General features: G+C 52.0%; 1 protein-coding gene across 3 annotated transcripts in view; it reads left to right on the top strand.

Moving 5' to 3' along the window:
- The window catches only part of LOC144791728 (uncharacterized), a 175,009-nt gene that overhangs the window by 106,797 nt on the left and 45,615 nt on the right, over window positions 1-22,597 (top strand). The gene's annotated exons all lie outside the window — the stretch shown is intronic.

Below are 22,597 nucleotides of genomic sequence, written 5' to 3'. Positions count from 1 at the left end.
TGAAATTCTTTAGAATCAATCATTTTTATTGAGCCTACATCCGCCGGCTGGCAGAGCAAGTTCCATTAGTATTAAACACAGCGTTCGGGACTACACCCCGGAGGCCGGAGGGCGACCCCGCGAAGCAGAATGCAATGCCATGATGAGCAGCCAGTACAATTACCAATCTCCTGCAATGAATTATAGGAACAGGAACAACAAAGACAAAAGAAACCCCCCACCACCACACCTCCCCCTGCCTCCCACCACTCTCCTCCGCATCAGACTCATCTACCCCCTTATACTCTGCGCCCTCCCCCTAGCACCACCCAGACCACTCAAGTCTCCTTGGCGGGGCCCGAGGCTCCAAAGGAATAAGTTGAAGAATCTGCAAATACTTTGGACACATTACCTTCCGCAATCCCTGGATAGAAGATGTAGGAATGGGCCCCACAATTCCCCATATTCTGCCCCCTTTCCATCCATACACAGCAATAACCGCTCCATTGCTAAAAGATGCCATAGCCGTCGGACCCAGTCCCTCGGGTCAGGAGAATCGAGGGACCCCCATTGCGCAAGAATGACTAAGCGCGCCGCTAACAAATCCAAAGCAATCTGTCTCGAGGAAACGTGATATGAAACTCATCATCTAGGTCGTCAAGGACCGCCTTCCAGTACCGCTCTAGCTTCGGGCAATGCCACAAAAGGTGTGTCAAGGTGCCCAGGGAACCACATCCCCTCCAACACAGGCCTGAGTGTTTCTGATCCCAAGTCTTAATACGAGCTGGGGTATAATACCAATAGGTAACTGCCTTATAGGCTGACTCTGTACCTGAAACGTTGGCAGTGATGTGGTGCGCGCGGTAGAACACCTGCTCCCACTCCTTACGTGACAGCGGGCGCCCCAGCTCTGCCTCCCAACGGACCTGCGCTTTTGTACGTAAAGCTTCGTGGCACGCCATGATCATGACATACAAATCAGATATAAGTTTGCGATCATCTTTCTTGCAGACCACCCACCTTTCAAAGGCTGTCAGCGGGCGGGACATAGCAGCAATGTTAGGGGGTTGAGTGATCCAATGCGCTACCTGCGAATAAGGAAATGCATCGGACTCTAAGAGGGAGAAGTAGTCCCGGTGAAGCAAGGGGAACGGGATTAGGCCATCAAGATCAAAGAGGGAGCCCACTCTCTTGCAACCTCCCTCCCTCCAACGCTGATAGATCGGGGACGCACAGCCCGGCGGGAAGACTGGATTGTCTACAATGGGCATCATAGGAGACGGGAAAGTAGTCCAACCTTTACGCTGTGCCAATCGGTCCCACACCTCATAGTTGGTGACGTCACAGGGGAAGAGTAAAGACCCCACGCTCTATGCTTCCGAGGAAACCACAACTCGCGCCAAATATTGCGCCCTGCCACCATCTGGTCCATGAAGTTCCAGTGCTTACTGGACCATGGCCTGTTCCATTTGAGGATGAATCACAGGCAGGCCGCCTGGAAGTACGCCTTCAGCAAGGGGAAACCCATCCCGCCACTGGACTTAGGGGCTGTAATCATCGATAAAGCAAGCCGTGGACGTTAAGCTTCCATAAAAACTTTTTTTTTTTTTTTAAACCTTTATTTTGTAAAAAAAGGGAATACAATTACAGACCTACAACCACGAAGGCCGGTCAGTTATACGCAATAGCTATAACACCTCAATACACAGCTCATCAGCCGACAACCCGAGGGCCCGGCAGCGTAGAAGCACGATGTCATCCGGAGCTCATGGCAAGAGAGGATAAATAAAAGGTTTCACATTTTACAATGTATGAACAACAAAAAGGAACACACAAAAAAGAATCGAGGCGGTACCAAGCAATGTAAGGACTGTCTCATACGGCAGGGGGAGACAAATGAGTTGCAAGCATCAATAAATCAAGGGAGAGGAGAGGGGGGACCGAGAGTAAGCAGTACATCACATACAACAGGAAATCGAAGCACCAAAACGTACAGTCAAGGAGACCGTGTAGCGTCGGGGGGCTCAGCAAGGGGGGGAGCACAGATCTCTCCTCGATATGAATTCCATTGACCCCATATCCTTCCCCACTTCTTGGGCCTACCACGGGAAATGTACACGATTTTTTCTCTAAACATGCACCAATCCATGTTCTCCTCCCAGGTCGAGACTGACGGTGCCCTCTGAAGTCCCCACAATTGAGCAATATCTCTCTTCGCAATCATGTTGCCCAGTGTGACCCATTGAGTCTGAGCAACAGTGCAGTCATTCGGTTCCCAAATATTCAACAAACAGCGTCTGGCCTCAGGGAGTAGCTCAACACCCGTCACTTCACCCATCACCGCATGCACTTGATTCCAAAAAACCACTATCTCCGGGCATTCCCATATAATGTGAAGGAAGGTAGCAAGCATACCACAGCCACGCCGACATGACCCATCCGCAGAATAACCCATATGCATCAACCGTGGACCCGTGACATAGACACGATGCAGAATCTTCAGCTGCACCAGTCGGAGACGCGCCGGAATCGCGACTTCTTTAGGGGAGGATATTGCAGCCTGCCAGTCCTCATCGTCTAATTCCAGACCATCGCCAATCCATGCGCCTCTAAGCTGTATAAGGAGGTCCGAACGGTCATTGATGAGTTTTTTATATATGAGAGAGATAGTGCTGTCAGGGACATGCCCATCGAGCACTCTATCCTCCAGGGGAGAAGACTCCGGGATCGTAGTTCCAGTCGGGAAGACTGAGTCAAGCGCGTGGCGGACTTGAAGATACCGGAAATATTCCCTATCACTCAACTTATACTCCTGTTTCAATTCATCGAAAGTCTTAACTCTGTTTGTGGCCCAGAGATCGCCCACTTTACTGATACCAATAAGGTCCCATCTATCGAAGCCCTTCGATGTCCACAGACTGCCCAATCTCTCAGCAGCATACAGGGGAGTCGCTCTAGTCCATTTATCCGTCCAGCCCGTGGCCGCAGTTGCACTACCCCATACTCGTACCGCCACCGCAGTGGGGCCCGTCAGATTTCTACTGGCGGCTCTGGAATAGAGCGCTCTGTTGTAGTCGCCCCCCGGCAACTGCCACCTATCCATCTCAAACGCGGGATCTGGAACAGGACCATACATGGCATGATTGACAGCGCTCAATTGGGACGCCCAGTAGTAACGTTTGACATCAGGCAAGGCTATACCACCGTCATACTAGGGCAAAGTCAATTTCGCCAATGCTATGCGGGGCTGTCCGCCCCACACCAGCTTCCTCTGGAGGCCCTCAATTTCACGGAAATAGCTAGCCGGCACCAGATCGAGCGTGTTCTGGATGGCGTACAAGAATCGGGGAAGAGACATCATTTTAAACAGGGCCGCTCTTCCCAAAGGGGACAGAGGCAAGCCACACCACGCCGCAACATCCGACCGAAGCCGGACAAGCGGAGGCAATAAATTCCGCTCATAGCGTACCGTGGTGTCCAACGAGATGTAGATCCCCAAGTACTTGAAGCCGACTCTGGAAACAGGTATCGGGCAATTGCGGGGTAAAGAAGGTAGTTCACTTGTAAGTGGGTAGATGCAGGACTTGGCCCAATTAATAACCAAACCGGAGTTCTTCCCGAAAGAACTCAGGACGTCAAATAGAACACCCAATGACTTACGGGGAGAGGTAAGGTACACCAATATGTCGTCGGCATAGAGCGACACATGGTCCTCGAAGGCAGAGGACCATCGAATGCCCTTGAGCGAGGGCTCCCAACGGAGCCACGCGGCAAGGGGTTCAAGAGCAAGCGCAAAAAGGAGAGGCGACAAAGGGCAGCCCTGCCTCGTGCCGCGACCAGGAACAAAGGGTTCCAAGGTCCTTCCGTTGACCACCACCTGAGCCAGCGGTTGTTCATACAAAAGTCTAATCCACCCGATGAACTTAGGGCCGAAACCAAATTTAGCAAGGGCAGCCCACAGATATGGCCATTCCACCGTGTCGAAGGCCATCGAGGCATCAAGTGAAACCGAGATGGCCGGCTCCTCAAGTGACCCCGCCCTTGCCAAAACACCATGTAGACGGCGAAGGTTAAGCGCGGTGTTGCGATGGGGGATAAAACCAGACTGATCTGGGTGTACCAAGTCGCCGATCACCGCAATCAGCCGGTTCGCCAGAAGCTTCGCAAGGATCTTGGGTTCCACATTCAAAAGCGAGATCGGCCGATACGATGAACAGTGTTCACGGGGCTTGCCATCCTTGTGGATGACCACAATGGACGCCAGTCTCTGGTCCCGGGGAAGGAACCCGAGATCTCGCGATGCCGAAAACACCTGCCGAAGATACGGTGCCATTTTGTCAGGTCTCAGCTTATACAGCTCGACCGGTATACCGTTCGGACCCGAAGCCTTGCCTGAAGGAAGCGAACGGATAGCAAGCGCTACTTCATCGGTGGAAAATTACGCCTCCATAAGCTCCTTGTCCGAGTCTGATAGGCTAGGCAACGAGATATCGCGGAGCAACAAGTGCGAGTCCTCCTCCGGTCTGTCCGAGACCGGCGCGTAAACCTTCTGAAAGTGCTGGGCAAAGACCTCCACTATCTCGACCGGGTCCACCACTCGCGTACCATCCACTCTCTCAATAACAGGCACCACCCGATTCAATCTATCCCTTTTGTCCAGCCAAGCAATCAATTTTCCCGCCTTGTCACCCACATCATACAAACGCCCCTGTCGCTCACGATTCATCGCCCTGGCAGCATCAGTCACCAGGGCTCTGTATGCAGACTGTTTAAGCGCCAAGGAGTGCAATCTCTCAGGTGTAGCCCCAGACTCAATCTGTTCCTCCAACCCAGTGATTTCATTTTCCAAGCCCACCACTTCCATGGTTCCGCGCTTTCTCTCGCAAGCAATCAAGGATATAGTCCGACCACGGATCACAGTTTTATATGCCTCCCACAAAGAAACAGGGGAGGACACCGACCCCTCATTCTCAGCAAAGTAGAAATCCATACACTTAATCACTTCCATACTAATGTTGGGGTTACGAAGATGCCATGGATTAATTGGAGCAACCCGACCCCCGGACTCCAGCCGTACGTCGATAGTGAGCCAGAGTGGGGAGTGGTCTGAGATCCCCCTAGCCAAATGTCTAATTTCCCTCACAGAGACCATCTGTGCCGCTGGTACAAGGATATAATCGAGTCTCGAGAGACTCCCATGGGCTCCTGAATGAAAGGTATACTGGAGCTGTCCAGGGTGCAGCTGTCTCCAACAATCCGCTAGACCCAACATGTCCAAAAATTTTCCCAGCCATAGCTGCGATGTGGGATGGGTTCTGCGAGGGGTACGATCCTCATCTCCACTGACGACTGAATTAAAATCGCCACCCACCACCAACAGGCCATCGGGGAGCCCTAGGACCACCCTACCCAAATCAATAAATGTGGTGGACTGTAGACCAGGTGGAACATACTCAGACAAAATGGAGATCGTCTTCCCCTCCCATCGACCCACAATAGCGGCATAGCGGCCTCTATCGTCCAACACCGTGTCATCTATTTCAAGGGGGAGGGAGTTCCTAACCAGGATGCCCGCCCCCCTCGACCCAGTGGTAAATCCAGAGGGGGCCACCAAACGGTAGCCCCATCTATTCAGTGCATGGCACGTATTTCCAACGAGATGCGTCTCCTGGAGTAAAACGATATCCGGGGAGCGTCGCTTCAAATATTGCAAAACTATCCCCCGTTTTATCCTATCCCCAAGACCATTAACGTTCCAGCTCAGCACCCTCAGCCCCCATCCCAGAAATGAACACACTGCCCCCCCGCCACGAAACAGACACAAAGGATGAAGTACCGAACAAAACGCAGCCTCGAAACAAACAAACAGAAAAAGACCCCTCCACCACCCCCCAAGGAACCCTCAACACACACCCCCCCACCCTGCACCCCTGCGGTAGACCAGAAAGCCACCCCAACTTGCAGTGTGCCTGTCGCCCCATTAAACTAACCTACAAGTGTAAAAAGTTCAATCGGGTCGGGGACAATCGATATTTGCCCGGCGGTATTGCCTCTGTGACCCCCTAGTTATTTAAATCAATGAAGAGGCAGGCGCTGGAGACTGGAAAGCAGGAAACAAGGTTTTTTTTATTCTCTCCGGAGGAGAACACAACGAAACGGACAGAAGGTATCGTTCTGAGGTGCTCTAACTGCATCCCTGAGGCCTGGCCTCTTATACACAAGTTTATCTGTTTATTGCATGTAACACATTCTCGTTGATACTTTGAAGTACGGAAAGACATTCTCGGAACTCCCCTTTGGGCCCGTTCCCACACACATTTACAGTTGAAGTCCCCACCCTAGTCACAACAGGTGATGAGCATCGCGCAGCTGGATAATCCGCCGATTCACGGAATGTGGGGAGTTTGATCGGATCTCATGGGGTGGGGGGCTTTGATCAACCCGGGGATTCTTTGATGGGGGAAGCTTTCTATTGTACGGGGAGGGGCAAGGATGGTATCGGCAGAGCTGGGTGTCGGCTTGGGAACGGGGAGGACAAAACGGGCACACGGGGAAAAAGGGGGTTTGCATCTAAGGGCCGGAGATCATGAAAGGAAAGCAGGGAGGTGTCGCGCTGGGAACAGGATGAGGGCCTGGGGCAGAGCAGCGCCGAAGAGGGGTTTATGACTCAAGGCAGGTGCAAGCAGGGGGTGGTCAGCGTGCAGGCTCAGTGAAGGCAAAGGGCTATGTCAGGGGCCAGCGGCATGCAAAAGGGTTTGTTCTGATCGGGGCATCTTAAAATGGCGGGCGCGCACGACAAAAGTGTGGCATCAGGGGAAGAGGCAAGATGGCGCAGATAATGTTCACCAAAACGCACTAATTTTCCACAGTCCTCCCTTTAACATATTCAAGACATCTTGCTGGTTCATTTTCTATTCGGTTCTACTGTGGTGAGCATGAGAAAGAAAACGGTAGGAACCCTAGATGGAAAAGAGTTGTAAACAATACATTTTGAGGTTTCTAGTTTTTAGGAGGTGCACCTATTTGATAAACTTTGATAAATTTGTTTCAGCAGGAAAGTCATAGGAATGAAATACAAAAACGGCGAGCAGCAAGTACATATCATAACGTGAACTGGCAGGTTAATACATATTTCGGATTCGGATTGGAGCAGGATCAATACAATGGTGGCTGGGAGAGAAATGAGGCGTAGCAAAACGGTGGTTGAGGATGTCAAATGTTCGAAGTTTACGAGTTCTCATTGTTCTTTGTGGTCTTTCGTTGGCGCTGTTGAGCACCGGCGGTGGAGCTACGAGTCCAGCTCTGTTCTAAGTTCTGCGTTGCAGGGCACGACCCTTTCCTCGCGTCTCCGGTCGAAAAGGTCCTTTTCGCCCTGTGTCCTTTGAGGTGATTGTCAGAGAGTTCAGATGGAAGAAGAGAGTACAAAACAGTCCATAGGGTAGGTCAGAGGAAAAGGGGGATGGAGCAAGGCCAAATTAGGAACAAACTAGGAGAACGAGAGACTTCAAATAGGCGAGCATGTGACCGAATTCAGAGAGCGGGGACTTGTCGACAAGTACTGGACATCGAGCAGGGGCATCAGGTCGACCCTTTCTTCTCATGTTGTCAGAAACAGTGCCTCGTCCTGCAGCTCTTTTCAGTCGTGGTCTCGCCTTGGCTAATGTCGCAGGTGTTCCTTAGTCTGCAGTCAGGCCTCGTGCTCCCACATCCGGTCCTTCTCTCCTCCAACAGCAGTACCCTTAAACAAGTTTGAAAAGACAGTCTTTAGAAAATTTGCAGATGAAGATAATCAAAAAGTCTATTTCTCTCCCAGCTCCAGGCAAAGAATGAAAATGTCCATTATATTTAATGTTCGCAACTGGCATATGAATGACCGGTGGCGGACCTGTTGGATTTACTATGACTTTCCTTCATAATTATTTATTACAGGCATGACAGTTCATCTGATGGTAACCCACCTTCGGGAGACAAATCTGGCAAAGATATGCCGTTCTCTAGAGTTTTACATTTACAAAAGGGTACAGTGAGTCGTCAACATGGTACTACACAGGTATTTTGCTGAGAGACGAACATGGCTAAACATTTCCTTTCTATCGGTGCATCCTGCTTTTCAACTACTGCGGGGTTCATTTTGATGATTTCTTTACCTTGGTCTAGTCTGTTAACCTTGTAAAACATCATTCTGGGTCCTACGTAACCTTTTACAGCCCGGTTACTTAACTAGGAAGGACAGGGGTTTTATGGGAAACAACCAGGGACATAGACAGGGGAGGTAACGGGGGTGATCGTTTTTCTGGTTTGGGTATTGCGACAATTCGGGGAGGGGAGGGTCGCGTATTCTGAGGTCCTTGTTTTATACTATAGGAGCCGTTGACATGTAGTTCCCTTATTTCGGGTCAGATTAGGGAACCTCTGTCGTCTTACCTGTCCTTTCCCTTACGGCCCAACCTGGGCTCATTGACTTCTAGCGGAAAAGGAGAGGTAATGACGCGGCCTCAGGGTGATTGTATTAAAGACGAGCGTTTGTGCAAATACTGACGGTATTTGAAGCCAATTAGGTGGTGTGCTAGGGGTGGCGATCTGCCAATTTCGGGGCTAACCACTCGGAAGAGTGGTAGTGAAAAAATAGAGAGAGAGAGGGAGAGAGAGAGAGTGAGAGAGAGAGAGAGAGAGAGAGAGAGAGAGAGAGAGAGAGAGAGAGTGCAACGGCAGGCTAAATAGTACACGTGCAACAGAGAGGGTGGCAGTGTATTCAAGAAAGGCTATTTAGTGCATTACACAGTAAAGGGTATTCACGAGTCCGCGTTAGAATCTTGTAATCATGCAATTTGAGCATTAGACAGGGTAGAGGGGACGTGCTTTGAGAAAAGGAAAGAAGAAAGGAGGTACCATTTTGTCGCACTTTCTCGCATTCTCGGTCCTTTGACCAGTTGGGTCAACGCCTCAGTCACACACACACACATTCCCTCACAGTTTCGCATCATACGTGACATGGGTTCATTCGTCCGGTCTGGTTTAAGGGTGATCACTTTCAATCAAGTTGTGCTAATTTTCCAGGTCTGTTCGATACGTGAGTAGTTTGCAGGCGTGCTTAGACACCACCTTGCAGCGCTAGTCCGCTTCGTGTATTAGACGTGGCAAGGCTTCAGATCTTCGCCACACCTCGGCTGTAATCTCTGATGTAACCTGCAGAAGGAGGAAAAAAAGGGGGGGTGGGGGAGACAGCATTCGCGCGCATTCAAATACATGGATTCATAAGTCCTTTACTTACCTCTTACTCGTCTTTCCTCCTTGGGGCAGGGTCCCCGGGGATATGGTTTCCGGAGTCGAGGGGGGGGGTAGTGTGTTCATGTAGGGCGTGTGCGGGGAAACATAAAAAGGAAACCAGAGGTGCCTAGTGCGAGGTATCTAGTCAAAGGATATATCTCACTATCGGGATCCTTAAACCTCTTTCAACGCTGTGGCGTTCTAAAGTTCTTCGGTTCTTGGGTCCCTGCTACTTTTGGAACGTTGTACTTTATAATATTTACATTATTTCATTTCACCCTCCTTTTACATTCCCTCATTTACACCATTCGTTTTACCCATCCTTGGAAGTCAAGGTCTTCCTCTACGCGAGAGTTCATGAGTCAGTCGCGTACTTTGAAGGCGGAGTGTCGTGTTGTCGATCCGATCCGTCCTCCAGGGCTGGGCAACCATCTTCTTTTAACCTTAAAGAGAGAGCAGAGTAGGGTGCACAGAAAAGAACTTTCCCACCCGTCCCATATTGTTTTAAAATAAAGCATGCAATACCCGTCCATAGTTTCAAAAGACTTTATTTTGCAAAATCATTTCAGCATATGGATTATGAGGGTGCGGTCGTATTTGGTCGGTCGTGGCAATGGCTAAAGTGCGTACAGTGGGGGGTGTCGTTTGCAGCAATAAAAACATCGGAAAGTTTTACTCATTCATTTGTAAGAGACTAAAACGTCTATTAATTGGCTGGGGGTTCGGGGGCATATATTTTCATAATTTAGAAGCATAATCATAACAGTTGTAATCAGATTTCCTATATGCATACCGTACGTGTGCGTTGTAAATGAGGTTTACATCAGTTATAAAAATATAATACATTGTACATTCGTAATCAACATTTGTAACGGGGATCTTTTCACACTATTCGTCGAGTGAGTTCTCTTCGTCTTTTCTAGCCAAGTGTACAAAGGATCATATAAAATCTCAGAACATCAAGTTTATATTAGTGCGAAGGAACACCACGAGGTGTTCGTAAGTTCCGATTGATACCAGCGCCATTTTGGGCGGGGCCGGCACAGTCCGGAAGCAGCATCAGGGGGAAATGTTTCCATTACTGGCAGTTTGGACCAGAGTCCTTTTCGGCAGTTCTAGAATTCACGCTAACAGAAGGTGTGGCAATGTCATGTTTGTTTCGTTGGCGATCGAGGCAGCCGTCCCTTACCGGAAACCTGCAAAGGTCGAAGGTTCCGCCGGGGACCTTTGTATCGTTTTTCAAGGCTGCGGAGATGCTGTCGGAGATGGGGGCTCGTGCTCCATGGGACAAATGTTCGAGTTATATGGCTGGCCAAAGTTACTCTAGTGGCCGGGGCCCGCCTTCCAGCGGATCCAGACGCCATTTTGAGGCCCTACAGGGGCCACTCTCGTCGAGTTTGCAAGAATGGAAGAGACCCTTCGGAGTGAAAGGAAGAGGTCCCTGTTTTGTGAGAGCGGGACGTTCAGCTGGGGTGCAGCTGTGATGCCCCCACCTGGGGGGGCGAGGGAGACTCGTTCACATCGTCTCCTTCTCCCGGTGCACTCCATGCCGCTCCTTTTCATCGCCCCGCATGAAGGCCTCTCCACATCCGGTGTTCCCCAAGTGCCACCATTGTACGTTCGGTGCTGCGCAAATACTGGGGTGCCACCATTGTACGTTCGGTGCTGCGCAAGTACTGGGGTGCCACCATGGTGTGTCCGGTGCTGTGGACGTATGGGCACCATCGCCTGACTGGGGGTGTTCGGCGTCGGGCTGGGGGCTGGGAAACCTCCTACCGGTGGAGGTGGGAGAGGCTCGTCCGCGTCGCCTCTCCCTCCCAGCCCAACTTGGACAAATTGTTGTGGAGGTACGTGCAGGACATCCCGCCGTCCAGGACTGCTGCGGCCGTGACGGAAGAGAAAAGGAAGAGGTGCCTCGTTCTCCTCTTGACATGTGGCGGGACTACCTTAGTCTTTCCAGGCCCGTTGCGGCCGGCCAAGGAGACATGTGGCGGGACTACCTGCAAATGCCCAGGCTGCGGGCTCCTGCCTCTCCTCCGGCTCCCCCATACGTTAAGATTTCCTGACCAAGAGTTGGCGGCGGGGCTCGCCTTATATGGGTTGCCGTTGGTTGGGCGTAGCCGTAACCCTGCCCTACTTTGGAAGGTTCCAGAATGGGGGGGGGGGGCGAATGTTCTGTTTGACTTTCATTTTCTACAGTTTATCGTTATTATTCCTTGTTTGTTGTGTTAAATTAAAAGTTCAAGTTTATTAATGGTCTACGGATTTTGTTTTATCATTTCTTTCTTTCCAGGTTGCTTTTATGCTAAGTTTCTGCTAACAGGGGTCGAGTAACACGGAAACACGTGTAGAGGGATGACGCAGATTTGTACATTACATACACACGAACTCAGACGGGGGACAGTACAAGTACGACATACAAAGACCCAAGACAAATATAAAAACAGTTATTGGTCATAATTATCTCTTTCCGTCTGTGAATTTTAAACGAGGCTGGGTTCCCGTCTTGACATTGCCCGACCTAGGAGAACTTGAGCATGCCGCTGAGATTTTCCTGGCGAAATCTGTGCCATCGGGCATAATCAAACGTGGTAGTTCTGTCTGGTCTGTCTATGTAAGTCGGGTTCTTCTCTGTCTCGCGCCTTTTCTCGTACTGTCGGTCTGTCGTTCTTGTCGGCCCTTTGCCTTTACTCACGCTCAGTAGAGTCGGGCATTGGGCTTTCCAGTGTCCGACATACCTACAAAAAGCGCATTGGTTTGACCCTAAGTCTGGCCGTCCTTTGCATAGTGTCGGGGGATAAGTTGTGGGTAGCGGTGTCCTGGGGTTGTCCTGTCGGTATATTTCCCTACTTGGTTTATCCTCGTCTTTTCTCTGTCGTTTCGTAGCCTCTCTGCGCCACATACCGAGACTGTCGAGCATAATTGGCGTCGTCTTATTATTTCGAAGGGCTATTTCTAACGTTTCTATTTTATCAAGGTCAAAGGATCCTGCCAGTGGCCACTGTTTGTCTTGGCTATCTTCGGTATACCTGTGCCATAATTTATTATAAGCTATGGTGACTAACCCATAGTTTATGAACATGTCCTTATTAGGGGTGCCTTCTAGTGGAGCTATATGGTCCACCTCTAGCACCCGGTCCGGGCTAAACAGGCTATTTATCAATGGGGAGAAGACAGACATGACGGCTCGTAACGAGGGACTAAAAAGTCAGCACTGCCTATCTTATCACTAGGTGCAAAGACTAGACAGAATATTTCTATTCTACGTTGTTTGCAGGTAGTGAATACCTCATGGATCAAAAAACCAAAAGACCAACAAAATAACAATGGGGAGAATGAGTAGGACCGCAAAGATCTGCGTTACCTACCCTTTTCACTATCTGCAAAAAGGGTGGTCTCTTCCCTGCTTGCAGACAGAGAATCTCCAGGAAACAATAGTTTGTGAACAACAGTTCAGTTTCAAGCAATTATTGAGTGGGGGAGAAAAAGAACAAGCACGGCTGCTACCCTACCTATCCTCCACTGCTTGCAAAGGGAGAGAGAGCCTGTTGCTTCTCCGTTTGCAGACAGTGAATCTCTAAATAAAAATAAACAAAGCAATACTAGTATTTTGAACAGTCAAGCAATCAAAACAAATTTCAACTTGTCGTGGCAACACGACCTTACCCGGACCATGTGGACAGTTTCTTGTCTTCCGAATCCAGCGCCCGATCGTCCTCTTTTTCTCGTATTTCTCACGGCACTCCTGATGGTTCCCAGTCAGGACCGTAGATCACTCGAGAGAGAGGTCTGTTTGGAACTAGTGAAGTTCGGATGATCGGCTGCCAGACGAGGGTCTATTGGGCAAGAGCTCTCCCGATCGTTGCAGTCGTTCACTCTGTCGTCGGGACCTCTCCCACTGGATCCACGAGTCGCTGATGGGCCCCACGCTTGGGACGCCAATTGTAAAAAGTTCAATCGGGTCGGGGACAATCGATATTTGCCCGGCGGTATTGCCTCTGTGACCCCCTAGTTATTTAAATCAATGAAGAGGCAGGCGCTGGAGACTGGAAAGCAGGAAACAAGGTTTTTTTTATTCTCTCCGGAGGAGAACACAACGAAACGGACAGAAGGTATCGTTCTGAGGTGCTCTAACTGCATCCCTGAGGCCTGGCCTCTTATACACAAGTTTATCTGTTTATTGCATGTAACACATTCTCGTTGATACTTTGAAGTACGGAAAGACATTCTCGGAACTCCCCTTTGGGCCCGTTCCCACACACATTTACAGTTGAAGTCCCCACCCTAGTCACAACAGGTGATGAGCATCGCGCAGCTGGATAATCCGCCGATTCACGGAATGTGGGGAGTTTGATCGGATCTCATGGGGTGGGGGGCTTTGATCAACCCGGGGATTCTTTGATGGGGGAAGCTTTCTATTGTACGGGGAGGGGCAAGGATGGTATCGGCAGAGCTGGGTGTCGGCTTGGGAACGGGGAGGACAAAACGGGCACACGGGGAAAAAGGGGGTTTGCATCTAAGGGCCGGAGATCATGAAAGGAAAGCAGGGAGGTGTCGCGCTGGGAACAGGATGAGGGCCTGGGGCAGAGCAGCGCCGAAGAGGGGTTTATGACTCAAGGCAGGTGCAAGCAGGGGGTGGTCAGCGTGCAGGCTCAGTGAAGGCAAAGGGCTATGTCAGGGGCCAGCGGCATGCAAAAGGGTTTGTTCTGATCGGGGCATCTTAAAATGGCGGGCGCGCACGACAAAAGTGTGGCATCAGGGGAAGAGGCAAGATGGCGCAGATAATGTTCACCAAAACGCACTAATTTTCCACACAAGAAGAGAGAAAAAAATCCCCTTAGGAGGAAGAGTCCCGAATCCCCCCACCCCCGGGTATCAACACTGTGCAAACATGACTATCACAGAGCCACTGCAATGCGTCCATAAATTGGCTCGCCGGTGCAGACATACTACTCCTGTTCTTCCAAGCTGCCCTCGGCGCCCCTCGAACTCTCCGGGCTGGTATGGTGTGTCGTCAAAGTGTCTAACCAGTCACTGGCCACCTCGGGGCGGTCGAAAAAGAACGCACGCTCTGCATGTTCAATCCTCAGGCGGGCCGGAAAGAGCATGGCGTACTTCAATCCCATATCCCTGAGACGCCTCTTCACCCCCGTAAAGCCCATACGTTGTTTCTTCACCGCCTGAGTAAAGTCCGGGTAAAAACTGATCGACACATTTTTTAATTTAGTGGGACCATTGGCGCGTGAGGCCTGCAGGATAGCGTCTCTGTCCCGGAAATTAAAAATCCTGGCTATTATAGGCCTCGGAGTGGCTCCCAGTTTAGGCTTCCCACCTGGAACTCTGTGAGCACGCTCCACCGCAAAAAGATTACTGAGGCCCTTTGGTGCCAAGTGGTTCAAAACAAGGTCTTCCACCAGGAGATCTGTAGACAAGTCCGTGGAGTTCTCCGGAACACCTACGATGCGAACGTTATTGCGCCTGGATCGGCTCTCGAAATCATCCAGCCGACGGGCAAACAAGTCATTAAACGTTCGAAGGTTGCGGACCTCAGCCTGGAGATCCGAGACGTCCGTAGTCAGGCTTGCGGTCTTGATGTCTAGGGACTTGACCCGCTCGTTGGTTTTCCCCAAGTCCGTCCTGATAAGATTGACCTCGATCGCCACCGTGTCTATCTTAGTAGCTAGGGTTTCTTACTGCCGACCCATAGCAGTCTGGACACTGGCAATGGCGCCCATAACATCCTTCAATGTCGGCTCCTCGGTTGCGGGAGGACCGTCCCCAGTCTCTTCAAGGACCTTGCCCGTTCCGCTTGGGGATCCCTTCGGGCGAGTAAAGCGATCTATGGTCTGGGATTGGGCAACCCCTCCTCGATTCGTGCCTCTGGTGTTACGCTTCTCGACGTCCGCCCTGCCCGCCATGATGGGCGACGAGCTCCGACGGGACCTCTGGGATCTGGTCAGAATGATTCCCTCTGTGGCAAGCCTGTAGAGTCGAGAGGATGAGGATCAACAGCCAGTGCAGGACTGGCAACTGGACCAGGGCCGCAGCATCGATCAGCAGCGAGTCGCCGTCAACAGTGACCAAGAGCGAAACCGAAAGTACCACAGGGGCAGCGGAAGTATCACACCAGCCGTTGTTGTTCAATTGCCACCTGGGTACCTCGGGGACTCAAACCCCCGGATAGCCTTCGGCATAGGCCGCAAATTACAAAGTGCAGCAAGTCCTGTTCCCAGCGGCCAAATCGATTTTTAGAAAAAGTTCCAGTATCAGCAGGGCATCAGCAAAAAATACCCGTCGTCCAAATCAGGATTTTTTCAGGATAGATGCGGGAGGCGGAAAGGGTCTCGGGAGCCCTGTGCTCACGCGTCCATCTTGGATCCGCGCGTAGCTCCTCCCCCCCATAAGAACTTATTAATTAGCCCTTGCAGCTTCTGGATGGAACCCGGCAGAGGGCTCAGCGGGAGCATCTGAAAGAGGTATAAGATGCGCTGGAGCACCGTCATTTTAACTGCAGCCAGTCTACTGAACCAGGCCAGGTGGAGACAGGACCAGTTGGACAGCAATTTGGCTGTTTGGTCCACTAATAGCTTGTAATTAATGGAAGCTGTCTGTGCTATAAAGGGGGCAAGGCGGATTCCCAGGTACAGGATGTCGGAGTGAACCCACTGGAAGGCAAAGTCCTGTTGCAGATTCAGCACTTCAGCTGCAGGGACCGACACATTAAGTATCTGTGATTTGGAAAAGTTAACTTTAAATCCCGCAACTCTACTAAATTCATGCAGTTCTGTCGACAGGTGCCACAGGGAGGAGTGGGGTTGCGTAAGCGAGAGAATCACGTCGTCCGCGTACAAGCTGATGTTGTGTATGTCCGCGCCACACCGAATCCCCGCAATACCCCCGTTGGACCGCTCCCGCTGAGCAAAGGGCTCCATATAGAGCGCAAAAAGCAGCGGGGACAAGGGGCACCCCTGCCTCATCCCTCTAGTGATAGGGAAAGTAGTAGACCTGCACCCATTCACCCGGACCGCCGCCTTCGGAGCCGCATACAGGCAGCGGACCCATCGCACAAAGTTATCCCCCAGACCGAAGGCTTTCCATACAGCAAACAAATACGTCCAATCTACACGGTCGAAGGCCTTCTCCGCATCTATGGATAAGAAGAGGGCCTGCGCACACGAACAGTGAACTAAGTCCTTGAGGTGTAGAAGTCTTAGTATTGTCCCCCCCCTTGTCGCGTCGGAATAAAACCCGCCTGGTCCGGATCTATGATGCCGTCCATCAACGGGCTGAGGCGTGCGGCTAAAGTGCTGGCGAAGAGCTTGGCGTCAATGTTAAGGAGTGAGATCGGGCGATACAATCCACACTCCGAAGGGTCCTTCCTGGCTTGGGAATGACCATGATAGCAGCCTCTGACATGGAGGGAGTCATCTCCCCCACCTCTAGGAAGGAATTAAAAAGGTGTGTTAAAAAGGGAGCCAGCTCCACACAAAACGTCTTATAAAAGATGGTCGAAAAGCCGTCCGGCCCCGGGGATTTGGCCAGTTTCAGCCGCGCAATCGCAGAGATGACCTCCTCGATACATACCTCAGCATCCAGAGCCTCTGCCGAGACCTGAAAGAGAGGCGTAACGCCGCATGATGCCAATATAAGCAGCTACTCGCTCGGGGTCCGAGGGTTCCCCTTGATATAAAGTTTGGTAAAACCGCCGGAAGGAGTCTGCACTAAGGGAATCGGTAGTCTGTTCCACTGATTGAGTTTCCCTAATGGACTGGACGGCTGACCGCTGCGCTCGTGTCCTCAACCTGTGCGCCAACATCTGCCCCCCCATGTCCCCGCTAAGATAAAACTTGTGGCGCAAGCGCAAAAGGGCACATTCCGCTTTATCCAGGTCAAGGTGTTTTAGCATGCGTCTCTCTGTTTCCAACTCCCTCCATACGTGTTGAGCCCCTGTCCTCTTATGTATCACCTCCAGGTCACCCACCTCCTTCTCCAGCTCCGCGCGTTTCTCCCTACGCATCCGAGCATATGTTGCAGACAGCGCAATAAACTCTCCCCGAACGACCAGCTTGAGGGCCTACCAAACAGACCCCAAGGACATACCATCTTGATCGTTGGTGGCGAAGTACTGGGCGATAGCATCCCTAATGCGAATGACTGCAGACTCCGAACTAAGGAGAGAATCTCGAAGACGCCAGCCAGACGACGGCGGCCGCTGCCCACTTCAGGTAAGCTGAATAGAAATAAGGGCGGACAAATGGGGCAGGAGAGAAGTCGTAGCCAAAAAGTGATCTAAGCGCGCATATGTTTTATGAGCTGAGGAGTAATATGTATAATCCCGCTCTAGGGGTTGTTGACCGCGCCACACATCATGCAGCCCCCCGTCTTGCAACCATTGCCTCCCTCCCTGCGAGAAGCACCCAGCGGATCTATCCAGCCCCGAGTCTATCACTATATTCAGGTCCCCCCCCCCACCAGCACAAACGCATCTGGGGAAGCTAGCACTTCGGAGAGAGCCGCCTTCAAGAAGGGCTGTTGGTGCTCGTATGGTGCATACAATGAGCCCACTGTCAAATGTGTTGAACCATTGAACCCTGACCGCCAGGAATCGTCCTCTAATTTTAATCACTTGGGATAGGATCTTGGAGTGAGCCCGAGCACTTAAAAGGATAGCCACCCCATGCCTCTTCGCCGGGCCTGAGGACCATAACTGCACAGGGAAGCACCTGTCTTTCATCCTCTTAGTATCTTTGGAGAGGAGGTGGGTCTCCTGCAACAGACACACATCACCGTCTGCATTCTCCAACAGAGACAGGATGGCTGCGCGCTTAACAGGGTTATTTAGGCCCCGCACATTCAAGCTAACAATTTTCAAATTCCTACCCATATTCTCTAGGAGGGACAAAAGCACTAGCCCGCTTATCTAAGACAGGGTCACCGGGGGACACATCGGAAGCACACAGCCACCCCAACCTACACCTAACCTCCCTAGAGAACTGATGTGGAGCCCCAAAAACAACCCCTTCCCCAAAACCCATCCCCAACCCCCCCACAACAGGACTGAACCACAAAAAAGGTGAAAAGCAGAAGAAGTCTTGTGAGGTGACCAATGTTCGTCAGAAGAATCACTTTGGAAGGGGAACATGGCACCATTCGGAATCTTACCCAACCCTGATACAGGGCACCACGTCCCACTAAGGACAAAAAGGAAAGCGGGTGTCACAGTCTTAACCCCCATGGCCCCCCTCCGACGCCGCCATGCGACCCAGCCTGGGCCAAGCAAACAGCGTTTAAGGAGCACTCTCACTGTCGGTCACCAATGCCGCCGAGGAGACAGCTGCCTCTCTCTCCAAGAGACTCGTAGAAGGGTCCGGCCTCCCCAACAGAGGCAACCTCCCCACTCTCTGCCATTCCATGGAGCGCCTGCGTCGCCGAGCGGGTGACCCGGGTGGTCCAGCTGGAGCATCAGACCTCTCCAAGCCCAGCGCCTCATATGCTGCGTCCAGAGAGCGGAGCTGCAGGATTTTACCCTTGAACTTAAAAATGATGCGGAACGGGTGCCCCCACGAATAGGGCATGCCTTGTTCCCGCAAGTAGGTGGTGATTGGCTTGAAGCTACGACGCTTGATGAGAGTTGAGGCAGCCAATTCTTGAAAAAGGGCAGGTTGGTGACCGCGAAACTGCACTGAGGGGAGAGCTTGCGCTTTGCGTAGAATCCGCTCCTTAATCTGGAAATCGTGGACGCAGACTAAAATGTCTGATGGAGGGGCCTTAGCACCCCTCGGCAAGCCAATTCAGTGCACCCGGTCCAGTTGAATGTCCAGGTTGTCCCCCTCATCCACGATTTGTCTGAACAACGCCGCCACATACTCCTGCAGGCTATCCCCTTCTCCCTTCCAGGGGACCGCTCGGATCCTGATGTTGTTCCTCCGCGAACGGTTTTCCAGGTCTTCGGTGTGCGCCTGCAAGTCCAGATTCTGTTACGTCAGGCGGAGAACATCTTGCTGGAGCTGATGGATCTCCTCGGCAGCGCCCAGATCATGCTCCTCCAGGGTCGCCACTCTCTCCCCAATGGCGTCGACATCTCGCCGCATCTCTCGGACATCTGAGAAGAGCTGGGAACGGAGTTCCAGGATGTCTTCCTTGATGGCAGCAAAGAGCTCTAGCATAAAGGCCTTAGTCGCCGGCGCATCAACATCTTCAGGCTGCGCGAACTGGGCATCCGATTGCGAGGCAGGCCGACTCACCAGCTTTTGTAGTGAGTCCTTCAGGGGCTTATATTTCTTGCCCCTGGTAGCCGACATAGTGGCGTCGGCAGGTGCCCAGTGGGGCACAAACAGGCTCCAGCTGCCCCTGCACCTCCCCGTTCAGCCTAGACCCGGGCCACCACTGGAAAACGTCGCCCGCCGATACTCAGTCCGATGGCGTGCCCTCTGCTATCCAACAAGCTCCTCACCCAGGCAGCGCCACGGGGGAGCAGACCCCAGGACCGCCAACCGCAGAGGTGCGCCCCGATACAGGGCTTCCGCAGGCCGCCGCCCGCGCACTTCCCCGCCGCCCAGGTGGCTGCGTCAATTGTCTAACCAGGGCATCCACGGGCTCCACAAAGGTCCTTACAGGACGTAGGCTGGCACGGGGGCTCTTCAGACAAGGAGGCAGCATGGACCTAGGCCCCCCGAGCTCCGCTGAAGCCGCAACCCAGGCAGGCAATCACCAGGCCGCACACCACTCCTCCTCTCTGCCCACAAGCCCTCTCACGGGGGCCTGTCTGTACTCTCTCCCCCGCGCCGTGCCCAAATCTGCAGCCGCAACCCGGGCAGTCAATCACCCCGCCATGCACTCCCGTCCTCTGCACGTTGTGAAAGGCCAAGCAGGAGGGCACTGAAACAAGAAATCTCCGTCCGCCGAAATGTGGGCCGATATGAGGCCCCACACCAGCCCCGCGGCGGCCGAGCTCTGGACCCTCCAACTAGCAGGGGAGAAGGGCCCCACCGATGCGCCGCCCACCGATCCGTGGGCCGTAACAAAGCGCCGCGGGCCCCAGACCAGCAGGATCCAACTAGGCTGCAGAGACTACTGCAGTGCGGCCCATCGGGCAGTTGCGACCAGGGGGGGCCCGCACTCGCCGCCAGCATGAAGGTCCACCACCTAGAGCCCCTGCCGCCGGATCGCGGACCAAATCACAAGCCTCGCGGCGGCAGCGCCCGGGGCGCTCCAGCTTGCAGGGGGCAAGGGCCCCGCCGATGCGCCGTCAAAAAAAAGCGCCGCAGGGCCCCAGATCAGCAGGATCCAATTAGACTACCGCAGCGGAGCCCAGTGGACAGTCATATCCAGGGGGGGCCACACTTGTCACCAGTATCGTGGCCCACCGCTGAGGGTACCTGCGTGGGCCCCACGCCGTCCGCCGGATCGCGGACCGACTCACAAGCCACCGGCCAGCCACCCCTCCACTCCTCACCTCTAGGACCAGGCAGCCTCCGTCCGGGGCGCTCGACCACCGTCACCACAGCGGGAGCTCACGTACAGCGCCAGCTCCCTGGGGGCAGAACTCCTTGCGGTATGGGGGCCAGCGCCGCTCCGGGCCCAGCAGCGGCTGCCCCACTCTGCCGCCCCCGCGAACGTAGCTTACTTACAGCCCCCGTTACCAGGGGTGGCCGCCCTCAGCATGTAATGCACCGCTCCGCGGTGTACAGGCCTCTGCTCCTCGCACCACGAGGCGGGCCGGTCCCAGGGGACGTCAGGGCCGCGCAGCTTTAAAGAGTCAAAACTCCCTCACTCTGCTCAGAAATAAGGGCACCGCCAGGACCAGGACAGCGAGAGGACTCAGGAGCACCCCGTCAGCAGCATGGATGGGCACCAGGTAGGGCGATATACAACGCTAGAAGTCAGGCGCCGCCGGAGGGACTGAGAAGCACGTCTTACTCTGCCGCCATCTTGGCCACGCCCCCTCTGAAATTCTTTAAAGGCACTTTAGCAACTCTGCAGACTCCACGGTCTCCGCTGGAGAACAGACAGTAGTACTGTTGCTACATGCTATCCATATCAATATCATGCTAGAAGTTTTATACTTTACCTTGGTCACGTTTGTATTTTAAGCATCTGAAAATAGTCCTGTAAGCACAGCAACACTAGAAATGTAGCACTGTAATGCTGCTGGAGGTCAGACAGTAGTACTGCTGCTGCAGGAGATTTATATTGATGTGCTGCTAAAGATTTTGCACTTTACCTGGGTCTCAGAAAAGGACTTCTTACTAGAAGCCAGCACTTGACAAACGGCCCTGTAAGTAGAACAGACGGTTAAGAAATATAGCACTTTAATACTGAAAGCCCTGACAGGGCATGTTTTTCTTTTTAATAATCTGAAAAGGGATTATAAGAGTACAGTTCTCAATTTTCTTTCTTTGAAACTGTATTTTATGGACCAACTAGTATATAGGGTTTATACATTACTCCCTGAATAATCCGTGGTAGTATTGTAATGATTTTTTAGAATTCTCTCTTTCTGTCACATTTACGATATCCATTCAGATAGTTTTCTTTTTTAAGTTGCACCCGTTCTAGACAATAGATGCAAAACCCTAGTAGTAGTGTACACTTCACAAACGTAATGATCTCTTCTGCATCATGCAGTTGATTTCAATGGAATTGCCTCACATCACAAGGCAGTGAATTTGCAATGTGAGTTCTTTGTACATCCACTTGCCTCCCATTGTGATTTCCTTTCAAAGGCCTCCTCTGACTCGTGCTGCCATCTATTCTATTCTCAAATCCAGGGCTTGGCCAAAAATTGCTTTTCGGTTTGATGCTTCCAAATGTTCCGTCCACTGCAACAGTTCTTACACACTTCCTGCAAAAGGTCCACTCCTGTCAATACATCAACCTTTTGTGAAAAGTACAAATCTTCAGATTTGCAGGGCTCAGTAATGTTGATGCCCAAGGAAAATTCTTCGCAATGAAGATATTAGGGGTCCTATCACACCTGGTGTCTCAAAGACCCTCCATCCATGCGCAGGACTTAAGCTTTTTCCCTTTAGGTGAAACTCAACATGTCTGACGGTGACGGAGGGAGGGTCGCCACCACTAAGACTACAGCGAAGCTCAAAAAATCTGACTTCTGTTCTAAAGTTCTGTTAGTCTTGTCCATATTTATTTCAAGCTTCAGCTGTAAGAGACAGTTGCAATCAGGGACATGATAATGGCTATAAATATTTAATTTTCAGCTGCTTATACTGGAAATAATTAGAGAAATTACATTGGAAAAATAGTATGACTGAGTAAATTAGGTGGGTGAAACTTCGCCTTTAGTTGCTTTGAGGCTTTGGAGATGCTATGCTGCTTTGAGCACAATCAATCC

This window comes from Lissotriton helveticus, chromosome 11 (genome assembly GCF_964261635.1).
Source record: "Lissotriton helveticus chromosome 11, aLisHel1.1, whole genome shotgun sequence".
Lineage (NCBI taxonomy): Eukaryota > Metazoa > Chordata > Amphibia > Caudata > Salamandridae > Lissotriton > Lissotriton helveticus.
The sequence above is the reverse complement of the archived record's forward strand: the minus strand, read 5'-3'. Positions and strand labels throughout refer to the sequence as shown.